The sequence below is a fragment of the Triturus cristatus genome, chromosome 1_1 (genome assembly GCF_964204655.1).
Source record: "Triturus cristatus chromosome 1_1, aTriCri1.1, whole genome shotgun sequence".
NCBI lineage: Eukaryota > Metazoa > Chordata > Amphibia > Caudata > Salamandridae > Triturus > Triturus cristatus.
In genome coordinates, this window is record NC_140579.1 from 517707857 (window position 1) to 517730727 (window position 22871).

Genomic DNA, 22871 nt, shown 5'->3' on the forward strand with positions numbered 1-22871 from the left:
TTCTAACGATGTCCATGTGCTTCCCATGTAGGGGACGCTGGCTATCCCAACATGCCATGGCTGCTCACACCTCTCCGCAACCCCATCACGCCGGCCCAGCTCCGCTACAACACCGCCCATGGCCAGACAAGGCGAGTGATAGAGAGGACGTTTGGCCTGCTGAAGAGCCGATTTCGGTGCCTCCACAAGACCGGCGGCGCACTCCCATATGCCCCTGCGAAGGTCTGCAAGATCTTCATGGTCTGCTGCATGCTGCACAACATGGCAGTTGAGAAAGCTGTGCCACTCATCCTGGATCAAGATGACGAGGACCATCCACCCGTGGAGGACGAAGGGCTTGGCAATGGGGCTAGTGATGTGGAGGATGTGGAGCCGCAAGAGGACATCCGGACTCGGCTCATACGCGACTTCTTTGCTTAGTGGTGAGTACCAGTGTCTGTGTGTGCACGCATTGGTCCCCGTGTGGCATGTGTTGTGATGTGTGTCTCCACCTGCATGTATGACACGTGAGTCAGAGGTGTGTGTGGGTGTGTCACTGGAGTGATGGTGGCAGTGATGGTTGTATTTCCCCAGTCATAATTGTGACCTAGCATGTTGTCATCCATACATGTGTCGAGTAAATGCACATGCAAGTGGCTGTGCTTTTTGTGGCTGACTTCTTGTGTGTCTCTCTTCCCCAGGTACTTGCGCATGCCGTCTGCTGGTTGCATTGTTGTGGCACTGCTATTCCTCATGGACACGTCATCGTGGGCTGACTCAGCGTTACAGGCACGGACACGTTTGGAAGTCTCCTCAGTGTAAGGGATGCATCAGGGGTGTATTGGGTGTGGCAGTTGTTCACGATGTATGCACACTGCCCCTGTCGATGTTTGGTTCCTCTGCAGACATGTAGCATCACCATGGTACACATAACATGCAGCTGGGTACACCTGAATAGATGGTCAGACTTGTTGACAGTCATCAGTGATGGGATAGTGGATTGTGATGATGGCATCAATGTGTGTAACACTGCCCTCGGACACATACGGTTTGCATTGGCTTGACATGGTGTGGGACTTCTACATCAGCGGATCAATGGTGTATGGCAGTCTCTCCGTGAGCAGCTGTGGGTGTTTAGCTGTTGGCCGACAATTGTGTGCCAGTTCCATGGCTATCACGCTTTTGTGCTGCAGAAGGGGGGTGCCAGTGTTGGACCCACATGTCACTCCACATGATGTGTTCATGTGTACTTCAAGTTGCCTCTGCAATCACGAAAACATGACTAATAAAGGTGTCCCTATGCCTCCAAGGTGCCTCTTCTCAGTCAATGCTGGTGTGTTGCCACGGTGCATCCAGCATGTCTGGAATGGTTTTCCCGGATAGTGGCTATGTGTCGATGTGTCGAGTAGCAAGATGCAAGCTGTGTGTGTGGGCTGAGACTGTGTATTGGGCATGATATCCATGACTGTGTGGGTATTGTGACATGTGCCATCCCCATGCATCCAACGTTGGCCAGGCCCCCATTCTCTGCATCCACCGGACTCAAGCTTGCAGGACATGGTTCTGCCACCTGTCTACACATACCTGGGTGCCCCCCAGGACACTCCACATGATCCCTGACCTCTGCGCATGACTGTTGCTGTACTCAATGTGTCTGTCAGCACGGTTGTGCGGCCACCCCCTCAGCTGGTTGGGCCCATCACGGGTGTGTATGGTGCTCCATGTCTGTCTTGCCTAATACACTGTGACCTGTGTGTCCTGTGCCAGACTCAGGCCCCAGGGTGTGGATGGTTGAAGTCAAAAGAGAACTCAGGCATGTTTAGACTTTACAACACACATGTAAGGTAATAATGCAACCAACAGGCATCTTCTCTTCATGGTGTGATATTTTATTTGGGGGGGGGGGGGGATAAAGTGAGGGGCTTTCCGGGAGTTTGGAATCCAAAGTTCAGTAGGGGAGTTGGTGTCCTTGCCATTGGAAATCCTCATTGTCCATGCCACAGTCTTTGTCAACATTGGTCAGACAGTGACCAGCAGGGCCATGTGGCAGAGAATGTCTCTTGATGCTGTGATGCCGTTGCTCCAGTGGGCCAGGTGCCAGGCCAGGTGTCCTGGGAGATGGTGATGTAGCGCTGACCCTCACGGTCCTTTCCGTGGACGACCCGGCCTCCTGCGGGGACCCTCAGAAGCAGGCCGTGACGATGTTTAGGATGCTCCGTCGGATGTCTCCTCCTCCTCCTGATCCCTCCCTGTGGGTGGTGATGTTCTACGCCGTCTGGCACAGGGAGGGTTGCCCATGTTGTCGGCCATCCGACGGAGTGTATCGTGAATCCCCTGGAACACCGTCACTTGCTCAGCCTGTCTGTCCTCCATCCTCCGTTGGTGTTGCAGTAGACAGGCATGTAGCTCCGCATGTTGCTGGGCCTGCTGGGTCTTGATCCCCTCGAGGACGGACACAACCTGGGCCAGGCCCGTGGTGTCCTGCCGGTATGTGTCCAGGATGTTACGGACATGGGAAAATACCGGTTCCCCAGCCAACTGGTCAGGCTCGCGCCTCCGCCGTCCTCCACTCCCACCACCCCTGCCCACTTGCACCTGGCCTGCCCTTGTGGGTACATCGGGTCTCCGGGACCCCTGAGGGGTGGCATTGGCGTTGTCGCCTGCCTCCTCCTGGGTGCCCGGGACACCGTGTCCCTCCTGGCCAGCCTGGCTGCATTGTGGTGGTGGGGCAGGGATCCTGGGTGTCTCCTGGGATGTGGCAGGAGTGGGGGTGGTGGTTGGCACAGTTGTACCTGACGCAGGTGCTGCAGGTCGTTGGACACCAGAGGGGCCAGGTCGGTCGGGGTCGTCCACAGAGTGGTGAGAGTCGTCGCTGCCGGTGGGATCGGGCTCCCGCAGATCCGGGTCCTGTGAGTCTTCCCCCCCAGTGTTGGGGGGTGAACCACGACGTTGACCTGTGTGTGAGAGAGACAATGTTAATTTTGGTCCATGCAACATCCATGTTTCATCAGTTTCAAAGTTGGCACTTTTCCTCTTGGAATTAGGATCTGTCTTGCATTCCACTCACAGTGCACTTGTGCATGGGTGTGTCCCTTGGGCACCACTTTGGCCCCTTTAACTATGTGTGGCACAGTCTTACTTGCTGCGTCAAGTGTGACTGCAGTCAGCAGTGGAGTGGGCAGGTATGGCGAGCCATGCATTGGCGCCTTCCGTGTAGCACTGTACATGTGCACATGGAGTGGATCCACACACTTATATAATGCAGGTAGCTGTCGTTGTGCTCGTGAACAGGTTGTGACATGGCCCTGTGTTTTGCCATGGTGAAGAGGGGGGGTTCTGGCACTGGCCACCCTTGGCTACATGCACGCAGTCTACCTGCTGACGAGCAGACATTCCCACACACCACACGGCTGATTTGCTCTCCCTGTGTCTCCCTCCCTCTCTGTCCCCCTCTCCCTCCCTCTGTGTGTCAGCATCCTCCCTCTGTCCGTGTCCCTGTGTCTCCCTCCCTCTCTGTCCCCCTCTCCCTCCCTCTCTGTCCCCCTCTCCCTCCCTCTCTGTCCCCCTCTCCCTCCCTCTGTGTGTCAGCCTCCTCCCTCTGTCCGTCTCCCTGTGTCTCCCTCCCTCTCTGTCCCCCTCTCCCTCCCTCCGTGTGTCAGCCTCCTCCCTCTGTCCGTGTCCCTGTGTCTCCCTCCCTCTCTGTCCCCCTCTCCCTCCCTCTCTGTCCCCCTCTCCCTCCCTCTCTGTCCCCCTCTCCCTCCCTCTGTGTGTCAGCCTCCTCCCTCTGTCCGTCTTCCTGTGTCTCCCTCCCTCTCTGTCCCCCTCTCCCTCCCTCTGTGTGTCAGCCTCCTCCCTCTGTCCGTGTCCCTGTGTCTCCCTCCCTCTCTGTCCCCCTCTCCCTCCCTCTCTGTCCCCCTCTTCCTCCCTCTGTGTGTCAGCCTCCTCCCTCTGTCCGTCTTCCTGTGTCTCCCTCCCTCTCTGTCCCCCTCTCCCTCCCTCTCTGTCCCCCTCTCCCTCCCTCTGTGTGTCAGCCTCCTCCCTCTGTCCGTGTCCCTGTGTCTCCCTCCCTCTCTGTCCCCCTCTCCCTCCCTCTCTGTCCCCCTCTCCCTCCCTCTGTGTGTCACCCTCTGTCACCTCAGCCCAGCTTCCTAGACACACACTTTTTCCAGTCCTTTGAATGGCCCTTGGCTTGTTGATGTGAGTTTGTTTCTGATCTCCAGGCACCCATTGGGTGTAGTGTCTATGTGTGCGCTGCTGCTGTGGTTGTGTGTGCTGCCACTCTTTCACAGTGTTGGCTGTTCATTAGCTGCTGTCATGTGCAAAACAGTGCCTTCACCCCCATGTGTTGATGCAAGGCGTCCGCCATTTGCTGGCGAGTCTTTCCTGTGTGGGGACACACTGTTTGTCTGGCTGTGACCTGGGCCATATGGGCAGAGGGCATTGTTGTCTGCTTCTGAGTTGCACTATGTGATTTTTGGGGCCCACCCTCCCGCCATCCGGGTTACCGTGTCATGTGTTGGTGTCTTCTGTGGCCTGTGACTTGACATTGTCCAGCTGGGTGCATGGGGCATGGTGGCGCCAGTGGCATGTGCGTGTTCATGGAGTGTGGTTGAGTCATGCGATAGGTTGGGGTGGTTGCGTGCCTGTTTGTGAGTTTGGTTGTGGATGAGGTCCCCCCCCATGTGAGGTGCGTTGTTCGTGTACTCACCCGGGTCTCGGAGTCCTCCTAATCCTTCGACTGCCTCCACCGGCTGTATGGCCATCACCCTCTCCTCCCAGGGCTGGTAGTGTACGGGTCTGCGGGAGGGCCCTCCTCCAGTGGCGTTGGCCTGGTTGTGTTCCTCCAGCATCTTGGCTCGGACCCTCCTCCGCAGATCGTACCACCTGGCTTGGCATTCCTGCCTGGTCCTTCTGGTGTCCGCAACAGCATTCACAGCATCGACGATGGTCTGCCACATGGCTGTTTTTGCTGCCATGCTGGTCTGTCTGACCAATGTTCCAAAGAGCTGTGGCTCGACTCTGAGGATTTCATCAACAAGGACCTCCAACTCTCGGTTACTGAACTTTGGATTCTTGTTAGTGGGCATGGTGAGGGGTGTGGGTGTGGATGGTGGGGGGGGGTGTGTGGATGGTTGTGGGTGTGTGGGTGTGGTTGTGCAGGTGTGTGAATGTGATGAGGGGGTGTTTGTGAAGGTGGTTGTGTGAAGGTGTGCAAGTGTAAGGTGTGGTGAAGCTTGTAGTATGGTTCTGTGGTGTCTGGCAGCAGTGAGTCTGTTGCAAAGGCTCATGGTTTGTGTGTGTGGGCCCTTTTTATTGATCCATTGGTGGGTGTGGCTGCGTTTGAAGTTTGGGTGGGTGTGTTATAAGGAGTGGTGGTGTTTTGGGCCTCTGTTTGTTTTTGGCAGTTGCAGGTCAGTGAATGTGTTTTTTTAGTGTTTGTTGGCCATGTTTAGTGGCTTTGTGCCATTCGAATAGTGTATTCTTGTGTTGTTTTGTTTTGTCCTGGTTGTGTACGTGCGTTTTGAGCGTGTGTACGGTGTGTACATGGGCCATTTGGTTGTACGGTGCTGTCCTTGTGTGTGGCTTGGTACGACTCGTACATGCGGTAGTGATGTTGGGGCCTGGGGTGCACTCCGTACTTAGGAGGTTGTGTTGGGGGTGTGACTGGAACGTACTGGGGTGTACATTGACGGTGGTACGACACGTACAGGGGTGGGGGTACGACTCGAACGTACTGGGGTGTACATACATGGGGGTCGGACACGTACAGGGGTGGGGGTAGGACTCAAACGTACTGGGGTGTACATAGACGGTGGTACGACACGTACAGGGGTGGGGGTACGACTCAAACGTACTGGGGTGTACATACATGGGGGTCGGACACGTACAGGGGTGGGGGTACGACTCGAATGTACTGTGGTGTACATACATGGGGGTCGGACACGTACAGGGGTAGGGGTAGGACTGGAACGTACTGGGGTGTACATAGACGGTGGTACGACACGTACAGGGGTGGGGGTATGACTGGAACGTACTGGGGTGTACATAGACAGTGGTACGACACGTACAGGGGTGGGGGTACGACTGGAACGTACTGGGGTGTACATAGACGGTGGTACGACACGTACAGGGGTGGGGGTACGACTGGAACGTACTGGGGTGTACATACATGGGGTCGGACACGTACAGGGGTGGGGGTACGACTCAAATGTACTGGGGTGTACATACATGGGGGTTGGACACGTACAGGGGTGGGGGTAGGACTGGAACGTACTGGGGTGTACATAGACGGTGGTACGACACGTACAGGGGTGGGGATACGACTGGAACGTACTGGGGTGTACATAGACAGTGGTACGACACGTACAGGGGTGGGGGTACGACTCGAACGTACTGGGGTGTACATACATGGGGGTCGGACACGTACAGGGGTGGGGGTAGGACTCGAACGTACTGGGGTGTACATTGACGGTGGTACGACACGTACAGGGGTGGGGGTACGACTGGAACGTACTGGGGTGTACATAGACGGTGGTACGACACGTACAGGGGTGGGGGTACGACTCGAACGTACTGGGGTGTACATACATGGGGGTCGGACACGTACAGGGGTGGGGGTAGGACTCGAACCTACTGGGGTGTCCATAGACGGTGGTACGACACGTACAGGGGTGGGGGGTACGACTCGGACGTACAGGGGTGTACATACAGGGGGTGTGTTGGGCGCGTATGCGGGCACATGTCTCCATGGTTGCTATGGGAGTTCGGTGCGGACGGTGTTTTTTCCATACGGCTGTAACATCGGACGCACGGGATGGATCGTGATTCCTCGGTCGGACTTCACCTTTCACATTTGTACGGTAAATCGTCCGAGGACGTGTCGGACACATTTTCCGACCCGAGGACGTGTGGGAAATCATTCCCGATGCAGTTTGTATGGACTTTTTACCATGCGAATCGTGATTGCCAGTTCGTACGGCACTTGTACGATTCGTACGGTAAAAAGACCGGATACGAGTCGCACGGGGAATTTTTTTACCGGATTGTAATTGGCACCCAAGTCTGTGGAGTCCTAAATAAAAGGTTCTTGATAACAAATGCAGTTGGGCCTCGACCTTGCATGGCCAGTGGGCAGTGTGTCCAGATGTCCAGCATGAGGGGCGCGTGATCACTGCGTGTATTGTGCATGCCGTGTCCTGATTGGCTGTGTGTTCCTAACTTCATGTGGCATCTAACTTTATGGTGTTTGGGAATGTGTACACCCCTCCGGCCATGTGTGCTTTATTGGGGCCAATTTCCCTGGACCATTGTGATGTTGATGTGCTTATCTGTAGGATGAACCTAAGTTTCAGTTACTGTGGGCCTATGATGCAAAGGCTGCTTGATCACATATTTCTGGTTTGCGGTTGATGAGTTCATGAAGTGCCAACTTGATGGTTCACTGATAGAATATCGATGGTAAAAACATTGATGTTAAAAATATTGAAAACAATATATAGATAGTAAAAATATCGACCCCCATACTTAAACAGGTAAGTGCAAAATTATTGGGGCCCATTAGCATGTCGGGCGGATTGCCGCCGCCCGCATGGCGGTGGCGATCCGCCTGACATTTGTGCCCACCTGCATGCCAATTCCCCCGCCATATTAGTATGGTGGGGGGACCCCGGCGGACGGAAAGACCGTCTGCTGGTTTTCTGCCGGTAGGCAATCCGCCCCATTGCCTACCGGCGGAAAAGCAGTTAATATGGTGGCGGTGTCTGGTAGACACCGCCATCCATATTATGATGCAAGCGGGGTGTTGCCTTTCCGTGGCGGCGATGCCGCCACGGAAAGACAGGCGGTTCTTGCCATTGGGGGCCCGTAGCGGGCCTCCAGGGATTCTGGGGGGTGGGGGTGCATAGGTACCCCCCTGCAGTTCCATGCACAACATGGCAGGCACCGCGCGGTCCCTGCCACATTGTGAATGGAACTGCACGACATGCCTTTTAGGCATTGCGGCGGGCGGGGCTGAGAGCACCGCGCGCCGCAATGTCAAGAATGCAGGATGCCCCCGTTAATGTGGCGGGCACATCCTAATGTCACCCACGGGACCCCCGCAACTATGGCGGGCCGTCCAATTCTACGAAAGGATGGCGGGCGGACATCCTAATGATGCCCATTGAATCAAAAATATCGAAGTTGAAAATCTAGATGTAAAAAATATCAATATAAATAAATATATTATATATATTAAAAATATAAAATATGAATATTATCTGTAACATAAATTAAATGTAATATACATTTTAACTAAATATAAAAATTTTACTTAATTTAAAAAATATAAACACACAAACATAATCATTTATATATATACATATATTTATTTTAAAACAATTTATCAACTATTATCTTTATTTGATTTGTAAACTTTTAAATTATATAAAAATAAAATATATACATATATCAATAATTTACATTTAAAAAAAAATCTATAATTAATTAAAACATTAAACTATTAAAACAAAATTAAAAAGTACATTTCGCAACACAATAAATACAATAGTAGGGAAAATGTGGGAGAGTGAAACAATTAAATTTACTATTCCAACTTCAATAAGTGCAAAGGTAGGAAAAGTGTTGGATAGCGGAGGGGTAAACACTACTATTCCTACTCCAAAGAGTGCAACAGTAGGGAAAGTGTTGCATAGCAGAGGGGTAAAATTTACTATTCCCACTCCAGTGAGTGCAACGGTAGGGAAAGTGCTGGATAGCAAAGAGGTAAAAATTATAATTCCCACTCCATTTAGTGCAACAGTAGGGAAAGTACTGGATAGCAGAGGGGTAAAAATTACTATTCCCACTCCAGTGAGTGCAACAGTAGGGAAAGTGCTAGATAGCGAAGGGTAAAAATTACTATTCCCACTCCAGTGAGTGCAAAGTAGGGAAAGTATTGGATAGCAAAGGGGTAAAAATTACTATACCCACCCTAGTTATTGCAAAAGTAGGGAAAGTGCTGAATAGCGGAGGGGTAAAAATTACTATTCCCACTCCAATGAGTGCAACAGTAGGGAAAGTATTGGATAGCAGAAAAACAAAAAATTACTAATACCATTTGAACAATTTAAAAAAATTAAATAATCTTAAAAATAAATAAACAATATTTTAAAAATATATAATTAAATATATTAAACATATAAAAAGAACACATATTATGTTATTTACATGTAACAAAAACCTACAAATATAATTAAAAAAAATACATTTATAAACAATATTTATTTAAAATGAATAAATATTCACAAACAAATTATTTAAAACATAAACGTATTTATTTTACTTCCTACCCTATTACACCACACCAATAAAAAAGACAAACATTTTTATTTACATTTATTTCCATAATTAACATAATTAATAATGAATTAAAAATATATTATGAAATTAAAAAAGACAATAAACATTCATTGAGTACATTCCTTAACACTATAATATCCACATCATATACCTAAAATTATTTACATTATGATTAATTACTAATTAATTAATTTAAATTAATTAACTAATTAATGATTCATCAATAAAAAATAAATTGCTTCCCACCCTTCCCACCATTTACACCTATAAACACCACAACACACACCTAAAACATATTACACAATTACCATAATTAACAGTTTAAATTAATTAACTAATAATTAAACAATTATTAATAAAATAATCTGCACATTTAACAGTATACCATCACAAATGATGAAGCATGACACATTACGTGAGTGAGCCATCCTCATCCGATTTTTGGAATTGCCTTGAATTTAGGTAACAAACAACTAGCAGCACGCAGATAACTCATTGGGTCTCTGGTACTAACCTGCGTACTTTCTGATTAAGTAAACCGCATTTCTCTGAGAGTATCCCGCCAATGTTTGTTTGGGACATGGACATTAGTTATCTGTTAAACAATGCTCAGCCACAGGCAATTTTCATACTTTTTTAAAATGCTTGGACATTGTGGACAAATTATTAAGGAAAAATCCAGTATTTTAAGAGCTGCAGCATCTTAGGGCACATTTTTAGAGTCAACATTACAAAGTATGCAGCTAAGAAGTCTGTGATAGATACTTGTTTTACTTAGATCACAGGTTTTTATTAACGCACTACTAACACAAAAACATGCAAAGAAAATAGAAATAAATTGCTCGATCATATGGTTCAATTTTTAAAGATTTTGTTAGTTGTTTATTAATGTACTTAAATTACATGGCTGCAATTTGAAAAGTGCAATGACTATTGTGACATGTCTACCCCAAGTTTATCTGCAATGTTATCACTAAGAGAGAAAACTATCTGCTCCACATGGTATTCTTCATTTTTCTCATCATAAGTCTCTGCGCTCTAAAATATTTTTGAAACATGAATTGATTGAACCTGTATGATCGACAAGCTGGATTTTCGTTGATTCTTCTTTAATATAACATAGTTAAAATTATGTATTGACTCTTTGTTCAATTCTTTTATGGCACTTTGGAACTTTAATGGACTTGATTGTCTACATAAAGTATTATTGATTGATTGGTATTGTAAGAGGTTGTCACAACTAACCATTGCACGTGGGAATGTCATGAGTGAGATGCTTCTACACCTCACTCACATTGCCTTCCAGGGTTCAAATAATAATGAACAACTGAGAAGATGTTGAACCAGGAATTGGAATGAGAAACAACAGCTTAGTAGAGAACTCTCTTCTTAAACCAAGGAGTGTTGTGGACAACAAATGAAAACTAGCTACCACACGTCACAAGAAGAGAATTTTTTTTTGTTAATATTTCTTATCTGATATATTCTCACTATTTGCAAAGTGATGACGTTTTTCTATGACAATATGTTCACTGTGGTAGTGCACCTATTGCCCATTTGTAAATAGATACACTTGTTGATTTAATTCTCTTTACTTTATGAATGAGCATAGTAATTAATCACTGAATTGATCCATACAAAGGATAGCACACTGGACCTTTCATAGGAATGAAATACTGACCACACCTCATAGCTGGTAGTTCAAGGTAAGCCCTTGTAGGAGTAGGTTGTTACTTCACAGCATTCTCAATTTCAAGGCTTATGGACTAGAGTAAAGTCAGGATGCTTCTGTGCACATTTTAATGTTCTCTTTTAGTAGGCTGACTGTAATCATAGTCTCTGGATTTAATTGCCACAACATTCATAATAATACTATTTTCAGGGAAATCTGCTACTACGGACCTAAAAAGTCTTTCCACTGCATCAGCCAGAACATTTATTTAGGAAGAAAAAACGTCTCCGGTTCCATCAGCGAGATACAGAGCATGATGTAAATGAACAGAAAGCAATAATTGCTTGCTGTAATCCTAGTTCCCTTCCAGGGGAATCTTCATTACATTCACAAGCACTGCATTGTGAGGCCCTTTGTTATCTTGAGCACGTTTGCAAAATATATTACCCAGTAACGGTCACCACTTGGTAGTTATAGTTAGGATCAGATTTTCATGGGAAAAGCATTTTTTGGTTTGCTTATAAATATGGAGCTGTTTGATAAATCTTCACAAAATTTAAAAATGTTCTTCCACCTCAGGTCTATCTTGTATAGTTTCAGGATGATCTGTCAAGCTGGGGCTCAGAAAAAATGGAGGTTCCCCAAAAGTGTTTTTCCTAATGAACAGAATTACACCAAATTTGGCAAAATCCATTTACTGGCTTTGGAAAAATGAAGGTTAAAAATAATTGTTCATGTCACGGACAATCTGCGGATTCAACAGATCAAAAGATGTGATCTGATTGGTTGCCACCAAATCAAAAAAGATGTGGCGGTGCCATCTTGGGACTCGGGACTCAGTCTCCTCTCCTGATAAAAAGGAAAAATAGCATGTAGGGTAAGGGTAACTTGTTGGGCGGTCACAAAGGGATGCCCCAAGGGCCTAAAACATAACTAAAGAATAATAATTTACAGTAAATTTGCAGAGGATCAGCAGCAAAATAAAATTTTTAAAAAGTGCAGGCTCCCCTGCTGTAAATAAACAAAGCCCCCAGAGTGGGCCAGGTCTGAAGAGGGTGGCACAACCTATTTATTAGGGGAGGAGAGCTTCTCACTCTGAGCCTCCTTGAGACCTTGGGGACCCCATCACCTGGGGCTGATCTATAAATTAAAGGGCAGGGGGCATGCTGCACCCCTCCCTGAGCCTCTGTGAGGCCCCATAGACCCCTTCCCCTTGGGCCAATTAATCAATTGATTGGAGGAGCCCCTTAAGCGTCCTAGGGTCCCCGGCAATGGGGTCTCCAAGACTGATCTGTAAATTAAAGGGGAAGGGGCATATTGCCCCCTCCCTAAGCATTCATCAGGCCTCCATCACCCTTGGCCGATAACTAAGTAAAGGGGAGAGGGTTTTGCAGCCATCCTCCCCAAGCCACTGCATGGCCCTAGGGGCCCGGTCCCTGGGGCTGGCTCTTGGATGGTGTCCCGGAACGCCAACCCCAAGGAAAGTGTTGGTTCGAGGCATATGAGCTGCAGATTATACACTGTGCATAGATCGCCATCTGGTGTTGGGCCCGGATGTTTGCAGTTTGTTTTTCTTCTTGGACAGTCTTTGGAAGTCACAAGTTTGGTGACTCCTCCTTCGGTCCGTACTGTGCATGGGCTTCGGCTCCATCCTCAGATTGTTTTTTTCCGCCATCGGGCTCGGATGTAATACTTCATTCTCCGGCTTCGAACCTTTCCAGTTCGACCTTAGACGAAAAATCCTCGTCCATCGAGAATCTTTAGACGGAATCGACTTCTTCATCGCTCTCTTCGGCACTTCCTCGATTCCAGACATCGGCAGCGGCCTTCGGGCCTATCTCGACTCCGGTCTCGGCCGATAGAAAGGACTCCCTTCAAGAAGTGCCCAAAATGTGGGTCTAAATTTCCCCACACCGACCTCCATCAGGTGTGCAACCACTGCCTCTGTCCCGAACATGAGGCCCGAGACTGCCCTGCCTGCAAGTCTTTTCGATCGAAAAAGACTATTCGGGATCGACGAGCTCGACGCACCATGGCGCACTCATCGACCTCGGCTCCACCTGACATCTTCGGAGAAGACACGGGAGCTTCTGGACAGCAGCACACCGAGCAGGAGGAAGATGTCGTCAGCGCTTCCGAGGCCGACTACTCCGACGTGATCCCACCGGCGCAGAGGGTCGTGAGTACTCAACCCCCTCCCCCTCCCGCACCCATACGGAAAGAGACTCCGGTTACCCCTTCGCCTCCGGGCCTAGGGAAAGCCAAGCATACTGCTTCCATCACCCCACCTTCGGGCCCAGTGAAAAAGCATCACAAGTCTCCCGGCGGCTCGGGCTCGAGCCAGCCTCCTAGCGGCGCCGACCAACATTCTTCGGCGCCGAAGAAAACAAGTTCCGTTCCGAAGCCATCGGTGTCGAAACCTGGCCTCTCGGTGCCGACCAAACACGAATCCCTCGGCACTGACGCTTCCGTGTCGAAGCATGCATCGGCGCCGACCAAAAAATCGGACACCCAGCGAAAGCATGGCGCGGATAAACCGACGAAGCCTTCGGTTCCGAAAACGTCGGCAACGATGGACGAATCGGTGCCAGAGGAGCTTTTCGCACCGGATCCTCTTCAAAAGACTTTAACAAAGGATCCAAGGACTGGACATTTAATTTTGTCTGCCAAGAAAAGACTTTTGGACAAACCAACTCCTCCTCCACCACCAAAACGGAAGGACTCTGCCACATCCCCGTTCAGAGTACCCTCCCCACCACCTCCACCTCCTCCACCTCCTCCACCCCCTCCATCTCCGCCCCCACCTTCTCCACCCTTGCCTCATCGGTCTCCAACCCCGTCTCCAGACCCTGATGACCACGGAGATCCATTATATGACCCCACAAATGCCCCGCAGGACCCCACTCCTCCGGGAACACCTGACCCATGGGAGGATTATCACAATCCCGATGTCCCAGATGTGCCTCAGGATGATCTCTATCCATCCAGGCCGTCTCCACCAGAGGACTCCCTGGGGTTCCACCACCTCTTACAACGGGCGGCACATTACCATGGGGTGGAATTACACAGTGATCCAGTTGAGGAAGACTCCTTACTTGACACATTTGACATAGCAGATAAATCCACCGCTATATTAGCCATGCTTAAAGGGGTGACCAAGCATGCCACAGAGGTTTTCAAAGACCCCGTTAGAGCTAGGGTCTTAAACCCCAGAATAGAAAAGAAGTACAAGGCAGCCCCCACGGATCCTGTCTATATTAAAGGACCTGCGCCCCTAGACTCACTAGTGGTTTCCACAGCTAGGAAGCGCTCCAACTCTCAGTCATCTGGTGAGGCTCCACCACCTGATAAGGAGTCCAAGCTTTTAGATGCGTCAGGCAAACGCACCGCCTCGCAAGCTGCCAATATGTGGCGCATCGCCAACGCAGGTGCTGTTGGCGCGGTACGATAGGGCGCACTATGATGAGCTGGAGGCTCTCATGCAGCATCTCCCGGAGAAATATAAGCATAAAGCTCATGAGCTAATACAAGAGGGAAAGATTATTACCAACACCTCTATTAAATGTGCACTTGACGCAGCAGACACGGCGTCCAGGGCTATAAACACCAGTGTCCTGCTTCGCCGTCACGCCTGGCTCAGGATTTCAGGCTTTAAACCAGAGGTCCGAGCATCTATATTAAACCATCCTTTTGACCAACAATACTTATTTGGCCCAAAAGTAGGCGAAGCCTTGGAAAAAATGAAGAAGGATACGGATACAGCGAAGTCTATGGGAGCCCTGCAATCACAAACCCCTAGACGCTCCTTTCGCCGTTCCTCCTTTCGAGGCTCTGGCAGAGGTTACTCTTCCGATAACGCCTCCACTTCCTACAAGTCCCCTCCTCAAAATACCTTCTCAAAGGGCTTCCAAAGAGGTGGATATCATGGAAACAATAATAAAGGCAGGGGCAAAACCAACACTGCCCGTTCTGCCACACCGCCCACGCAATGACTTTCCCCCGCTCCCCCCAGACCATTCCACTCCGGTCGGGGGCAGACTACAAAACTTCCTTCAAACCTGGGAGGCCATAACATCAGACAAATGGGTAACCCAAATTATTCGGTCAGGGTACTGTCTCGAACTAACTTCTACCCCCCCAAATATTCCACCCAGACACCGTGCGATGTCACAAGAACATACCACACTTCTGAAACAAGAGGTACTCTCCCTCCTGCAAAAACACGCGATAGAGCAGGTACCCGTCGATCAGCAAAATCTAGGGATCTACTCTCTGTACTTTCTCATACCGAAGAAAGACGAGACCTTACGGCCCATTCTAGACCTCCGGCCTCTAAATGCATACATCCATTCAGACCATTTTCATATGGTAACTCTTCAGCAAGTTCTCCCACTCCTCCGTCAGGGCGACTTTCTCACTACACTGGACCTGAAAGACGCATACTTTCATATCCCAATACACCCTGCTCACAGAAAGTACCTCCGATTTGTGGTGGACGGCCAACATTATCAGTTCAAGGTTCTCCCCTTCGGGGTCACAACCACACCACGGGTGTTTACCAAATGCCTGGCAGTAGTGGCAGCACACCTCCGAAGACAAAACATTCACGTCTTCCCCTACCTGGACGACTGGCTCATAAAAGCCGCGTCCTACCACCAGTGCGTACAGAATACAAACACTACCATACAGCTACTCCACCAGCTAGGCTTTACGGTGAATCACCAAAAGTCCCACTTAATACCGTCTCACACAAAGCAATACCTCGGTGCCACTACAGACACCTCAAAAGCTATAGCCTATCCCAAATCAGCCAGAATCGCAAGCATGCAAGCCCTTCGCCAAAAGTTCCTTCTTCAGCACTCTCTCCCAGCAAGAGTGTTCATGAAACTAATAGGGATGATGGCGTCTTGTATTTTCATAGTGCCTCATGCAAGACTTCACATGTGTCCACTCCAAGAGTGCCTAGCAAACCAGTGGAACCAGGCCCAGGGTCAGCTGACGGATCTGGTGTTGGTGGATGGCCGCACCCATCGATCTCTGCAGTGGTGGAACACCACAAACCTTTCCAAAGGGCGACCGTTCCTGGACCCGGTTCCTCAGGTGATTCTAACAACGGACGCATCACTCTCCGGCTGGGGAGCGCATCTATTACACCTCACAGTGCAAGGTCTATGGATGCCACAACAGAGATTACTCCACATCAACCATCTGGAGTTATTGGCGATCTTTCTAGCCCTGAAATCGTTTCAGAAACAAATTTCAGCCAAGGCGGTCCTAATTCGCACAGACAATATAACTGCAATGTATTATATTCAAAAACAGGGGGGGACACACACTCCCCAGCTCTCCCGCTTAGCACAGAGCATATGGAGATGGGCAATTCCACAAAAAATCTTTCTCCTGGCACAACACGTCCCAGACGTACAAAACACCATGGCAGATCTGCTCAGCAGACAAACGCAGCACATGCACGAATGGGAACTGCATCCACAAGTTCTTCACCCATTCTTCCACAAGTGGGGGCATCCTCAGATAGACCTCTTCGCCACCCACGAAAACAAAAAATGCCCAAGCTTCGCCGCCAGATACCCACACCCACTGTCCAAAGTCAATTCAATATGGATGAACTGGTCAGGCAAATTTGCATACGCCTTTCCACCTCTCCCACTAATTCCATTAGTGGTAAGGAAGCTACAACAGCACTTCCTCACACTCATTCTGGTAGCTCCAACATGGGCCAGGCAGCCGTGGTACACCACACTACTACAGCTCTCAGTGGTCCCACACCAAAAGCTGCACCTGTCCCCATGCCTCCTAACCCAGAATCATGGAGAAATCAGGCACCCTGACCCAGCTCAGCTCAACCTAGCGATCTGGCTCCTGAAATCTTAGAATTTGGGTACCGTAACCTTCCTCCTGATTGCATGAACATTATCAAGGAAGCCAGACGTCCTACCACTCGAGCATGCTATGCCGCAAAGTGGAAGAGATTTGTTGTTTACTGCCGTAACAATACAATCGACCCCTTAGACGCATCCATACAGCACATCATATGCTATCTGCTCCATCTTCAAAGGTGTAACCTGGCATATTCATCCATACGTCTACACCTAGCAGCAATTGCTGCTTACCTACAAAACAGACAGCATTTATCACTGTTCAGAGTGCCTGCTATTAAAGCCTTTATGGAAGGCCTTAAAAGAGTAATTCCACCCAGGGCACCACCTTCCCCTGTATGGAATCTAAACGTAGTTCTTACAAGGCTAATGGGTCTGCCTTTCGAACCAATGCATAAATGTGAGCTACAGTTCCTCACTTGGAAAACAGCTTTCCTCGTAGCTATCACTTCCCTTAGAAGGGTCAGTGAGATACAAGCGTTCACTATACAAGAACCCTTTTTACAGATACATCACAGCAAAGTGATACTTCACACAAATCCCAAATTTCTGCCCAAGGTTATTTCCCCCTTCCATCTTAATCAATCGGTGGAATTACCGGTTTTTTTCTCGCAACCCCAATCTGTTGCGGAAAGGGCTCTATATACACTTGATGTTAAGATGGCTTTGCTGTATTACATACAAAGAACGCAACCCTTCAGAAAGACTAAACAGTTGTTTGTCTCCTTCTCTCCACCGCATAAAGGCAACCCCATCTCAAAATCAGGGATAGCTAGGTGGATTGTAAAGTGCATACAAATTTGCTATCACAAAGCAAAAAGAACATTATCTGTTCCACCTAAAGCCCACTCTACAAGAAAGATAGGGGCTTCTATGGCTTTTCTAGGGAACATACCCTTAGATGACACCTGCTGTGTAGATGTGCACTCCAAATAACAAACTAGTGTGGGCCAGGCTGAACTAAAGACACTGTTTCAAACTACTGCAACGGATACCGGTGGTCGCCGCTAGGGTTGGGTACTGCTATATAATCTATGCACAGTGTATAATCTGCAGCTCATATGCCTCGAACGGAATATGCTACTTAACAGTATGCATCTGTTCTTGGCATGTAGAGCTGCAGATCTATACACGCCCACCCGCCTCCCCGGCTACCTGTATCCGTTCCAGTCTATCTTATTTAGATACAACACACATGGGTTTCTTAGTATTATCACTACGCTCCATCTTTTCCCTGCTGGCGAAAAACAATCTGAGGATGGAGCCGAAGCCCATGCGCAGTACGGACCGAAGGAGGAGTCACCAAACTCGTCACTTCCAAAGACTATCCAAGAAGAAAAACAAACTGCAAACATCCGGGCCCAACACCAGATGGCGATCTATGCACAGTGTATAGATCTGCAGCTCTACATGCCAAGAAACGATGCATACTGGTAAGTAGCATATTCCTTTTGCTGCACACACGAGTGCTGGTAGGGAAGTCTGTGTTCCCAGCCATCAGCAGCAGAAAGCTGCTCCCAACCGCTGGGAGCATAAATGCTTCTCCCTGTCCGTGCTTTTGCAAGCAGGGAGACACAGAATTGCTCCCGCCCATGTGAGGGGCAACAGAAAAGCTGCTCCCGCAGGGCGGGAGCTGTGCTGGCTTCTGCTAGCACCCAAATAGGTGCAGGCAGGAGAGCCAAATGGGCAGCAGAGGTCATAGGTCCTCCCCTTTTAACCCCCAACATGTTGTGGGATACCCTGGTAAACACTGGGGCAATCCACTGAAGTTTCGTTTTTAATAGATGCAGCAGTACCCCACCAACATTAAAAATAAACATTAAGTCTCCTGGGTCATTAAATGCATGACCCTAGGAGAGCTTGCCATATTTTGCACTCCAAGGAGGAGTTGTATACTCCTAGGAGTACTGGGCCCTCTTGTGGTTGTTTGTATGGCTGCGTATTCCAGCCTGAAAAATGTTGAAAGAAAGACTTAGACATTATTTGAATGCTTTCATTACAGTCCTTTTATTATACATTGCAATGCGTAATTTCATGAAATGTATTGATTATAATTATTGGTAATTATTTTGACAAAGACAATAGGTCTGCTTTTTTTTTTATATTTATATACTGGCTCCTTGATAAAGCCAATAGGCCCACTTTTTATATTTTGGTGATCTAACCCTTTGAGAAAGGTCTGCCTTACTTAAAATGACCACCTTAATACAGTTAAAGAACAAGGACTCCTCAAGGAGTGGTTTAACAAAGATTCACTCAGTTAGTGGATTGGTAAAAATCATATCTAACCCAACTTTTCAATGCATCATACATTCAATTATATTCATAGTTCAACTAAATGGATTTGGCTAGGCATACTGTAAGTACATAAACATACGCATTTATTTTACAAGAATCCAAATCTCTTTATGGGTCTGAAAACACTATCAGCCAACTGTCACAAAGATCTCTGTGATTTCTTTAAGTCAAAGTTGTCACCCTTGACAGCATGGTGACCAGTCAACATAAACAGGGTTATTTACCAAAACCCTCTCGGAGTCCTGTTCCTTGTAGTAGGGTTATGAGTTGACTCAAAAGAGCATGTAGTGGTCAATGCAGCAGTGTTTTGGTTTCAAGGCATCTAAGAAGTACTTGAGACCATCCGCAAGACAACGTGTCCGACTATATTCCTATTAAAGACTCCTTAATGAAGCCTATCCTAAAGGACAGGAATGAAACAAAGAATCAATGCTAACTTCAATAACTTAAGATAAAAGTACCATAATGATATTACATTCAAAATTAAATTTGGAGTACACCTCTGGTATAAACAAGTTTTCCTGGTACACCCCATGTAGAATGCTCAGATCTACTGGAGCCAAGCTAGTGAAAATTCCTTGCATAAAAAAGGCTAACTGGGGAGGAAGGAGCTTTACTTACGGGGCCGCTAAAATCTGGAATGAACTTCCTTTCATGCTGAGAAATGCGTCAGATCTCAGCTCCTTCAGGAAGAATCTCAAAACTTGGTTTTTCTCTCAGTTCTAATTTCCCACGCTAGCGCAGGCTGTCGGTGTTTAGCGCCAGGACACCGCAAGGTAATCGTGCACTCTATAAACTTTAATAACATAACATAACATGTGAAATGCCACACACCAAAAGAACCATTCTAAAAAACCTTACTAACATTTGTGCTACCAATAGCAATCCATAGAGTGTGAGAGAGGCACCGTGCTAGCTCCTTATATACACACACCCCATTAAAAGATATATTTCTGCTTACTTCTCACAGCAGTGTCAATCCGAAAGAAGAAAATCCAGTGTTAAATACCATAGCACTGTGTCATAATATACATTCTATGTTGAAACCTGAATCAGAGAAAAGGGACTTATTAGACTACAACCAGATCCTATAAACTCACCGTGGTCTAGTTACCCAAATAGTTACTTACTTACAAAATCCAGAGTTGTATCACAAATTATTAAAGTGGGAGAAGCTACAGAAAATCTATTAGCGATAATGCATTGAACGAATGGGTGAAAGGTAAACCCTCAGCATGGGATCATTACCTTGGTAACACTGGGCAGTTGTCATGCCTAATTAATGGAGATCCTCTGTACCAAATCAATTCATTAGGATAAGGGCAAGCAACTCTAACTTAATTAAACAGTGTAGGTGGCGATACCGGTGACATCACATAGTCAGCTATAGACAAAACCCCATGCTTTGCAGCCGGGGTTGGACCCCAACCCACACCGCACATGGCCAAAGACCATGTGCAGTGCTAGTGGCGGGTTGAGCGCAGGGCATGGTTATAGTCCAGACTGATGCCGTGCACAGTAATTGACATCTCACTTTATGTTAAAAAACATAGAAGTTCACTGAAAAAAGTGATGTTATAGTTAGGAATTGTCATAATAAACAACAAAGTAACAATAAATCGTGATCTCACCATGCAGTGCTAACTACCTCCAATATTACATCACTCATGACCTGTTCAATGAAATCATTGATAAAATCACTGCAACATCTGAAATGACATAATTGATAACCGCACTGTGCATGGCAGGGGTGTGAGTTATAGTTACGTAAGGTTGTGAGTTTTAGTTACATGAGATAACTATAACTGGTGAATTTCAATGGGCTTTTTTAGTTTCAAAACGGTCTGTTTAAACTGACATTTTTCACCTAACTGTAATGTCACTTTAACCTTTGTTTTTTTCAGTGAATACCTTTATATTCTATTCTTGTGAAATGCTAATTTTTAAAAGGAAAGTATTTTAACAGCTTATGAAAAGGTTATATAATTAAAAACTATTTTCTTTGAAAATTCTTCACTTTTACGTTCAGAAAGAGTGATTGCAAATAACATAGTGACAAGAAAACGCTTTCACCAACTTTTTTTAAAGGAATGGTGAAAAGAAATAGGGACCATGTACCCTAAAAGAATTTGCCTTTATGGTGCATCATAATACCATTATCCCATCAGGCCATATGTAGTAAGGAACCTGTTTTTCATTAAAGATAAAGTTGTGATGAGAACACAACCCAGTTTCGCCCTAGAGGTATATCTGATTTTCAAGTCAACCAACTTATTTATCATTCAGCCTTCTTCTCCAGCTGAAAGGGCTTTAAATTCTTTGGGCATTAAGAGAGTGACAGGCTGCTGTCACTACCACTAATAGGGTCTGATGGGGTATTGGTATTATGCTGCACCTTAAAGGCGCGTACTGAGGTTTGTGGCCTTCACAGGAGAGATAACTCAAATCTTTTTAGATGGACATGAGGCCTACTGTTTCAGTGAATGCTTAAGGAAGTGTGGACAATTTAGAACACCCTTACCTATTGACTGACAGGGGCATTCAGGACTCTGATGCTTTAGATGTGGAACAAAGGCTGAGGCATTATATGGTAAAACTGGACCTTGCTTCAGTACTAAACGTTGAGTTACAGATCAGACCGTTAAAATTGGCCCTTAAAGACCAGTGGTGCAAGTTCTTTGGCTTTAGGTGGACAAGTTGTCCCTCTCTCAGACTGCAGTTGACTCTCTTCCTTGGTCATGTTGATCAAGCAGTCTCTAGAAAGGTGTTCCCTTTGATTAAGACACTCTATCACAAACCATTGTGACAGATGCTACCCTGTTAGGTTGAGGAGCCCACATGGATCGGATTCAAGACCAGAGAATTTGGTAGGAGAAAAAGAAGGCTTACCACATCAACCTGCTGAAAACAGATGAACTATCTGCGGTAAAAGATGTCGCTCGTGGCTTATTGCATTGATTCAAATCCAGCAACCTCTACCGGCGATGTGAGAGTCTGACACCTGGGATTATTCTTTAGACGAGGAATCTGCAGGTAGAGAGAGTGCCCACCAGAAAGATTGTTACCACAGGTAAGTAACTTTTTTTCCAGCCATTGTTTTAAGAAGTTTGTGCATGCATTTACTTCAAGATTACAAATTCCATCAGCAATCAACAAAGTATGAAACAGAGTGAAGGTGATCGTAATCACTCCACAGTGGCCGCAGCAGTGATGGTACACTGATCTGCTATGTCAGAAAGATCGTACAAGAAACTGCTGTGCAGACCAGCTCTCCTGTTCAAGTTCAGGGGCCAAATTGTACATCTCATCTTCCATCATTGAACTTGAAAGCTTGGCTCTTAACTGCCAGTAATATGAACATTTGTATCATCTGTAAGATTTCATGAACATTTTGAAAGGATCAATACATCTATCCACCTGAAAATGTTATTCTTTCAGATGAAGGGGTTCTGCATCTGGTGTGTCCAGAAGAACAGTGTTCCAACTAGATGTCACGAGCGAGGATGCAGTTTTCTTCAATGAAGGAACATCTGGAAGCCATTAATGCTTACACAAGATGTTCTTCACAAACCTCTTTTTTCAAAATCACATTTGTAATTTTTTTTTAGCAGAAATTTAGACAGCCTCCCAAGCCATCAGGGAGACCTCCTTCTTGGCAGCTATAATGTTGACCTTTCTAAATTAAT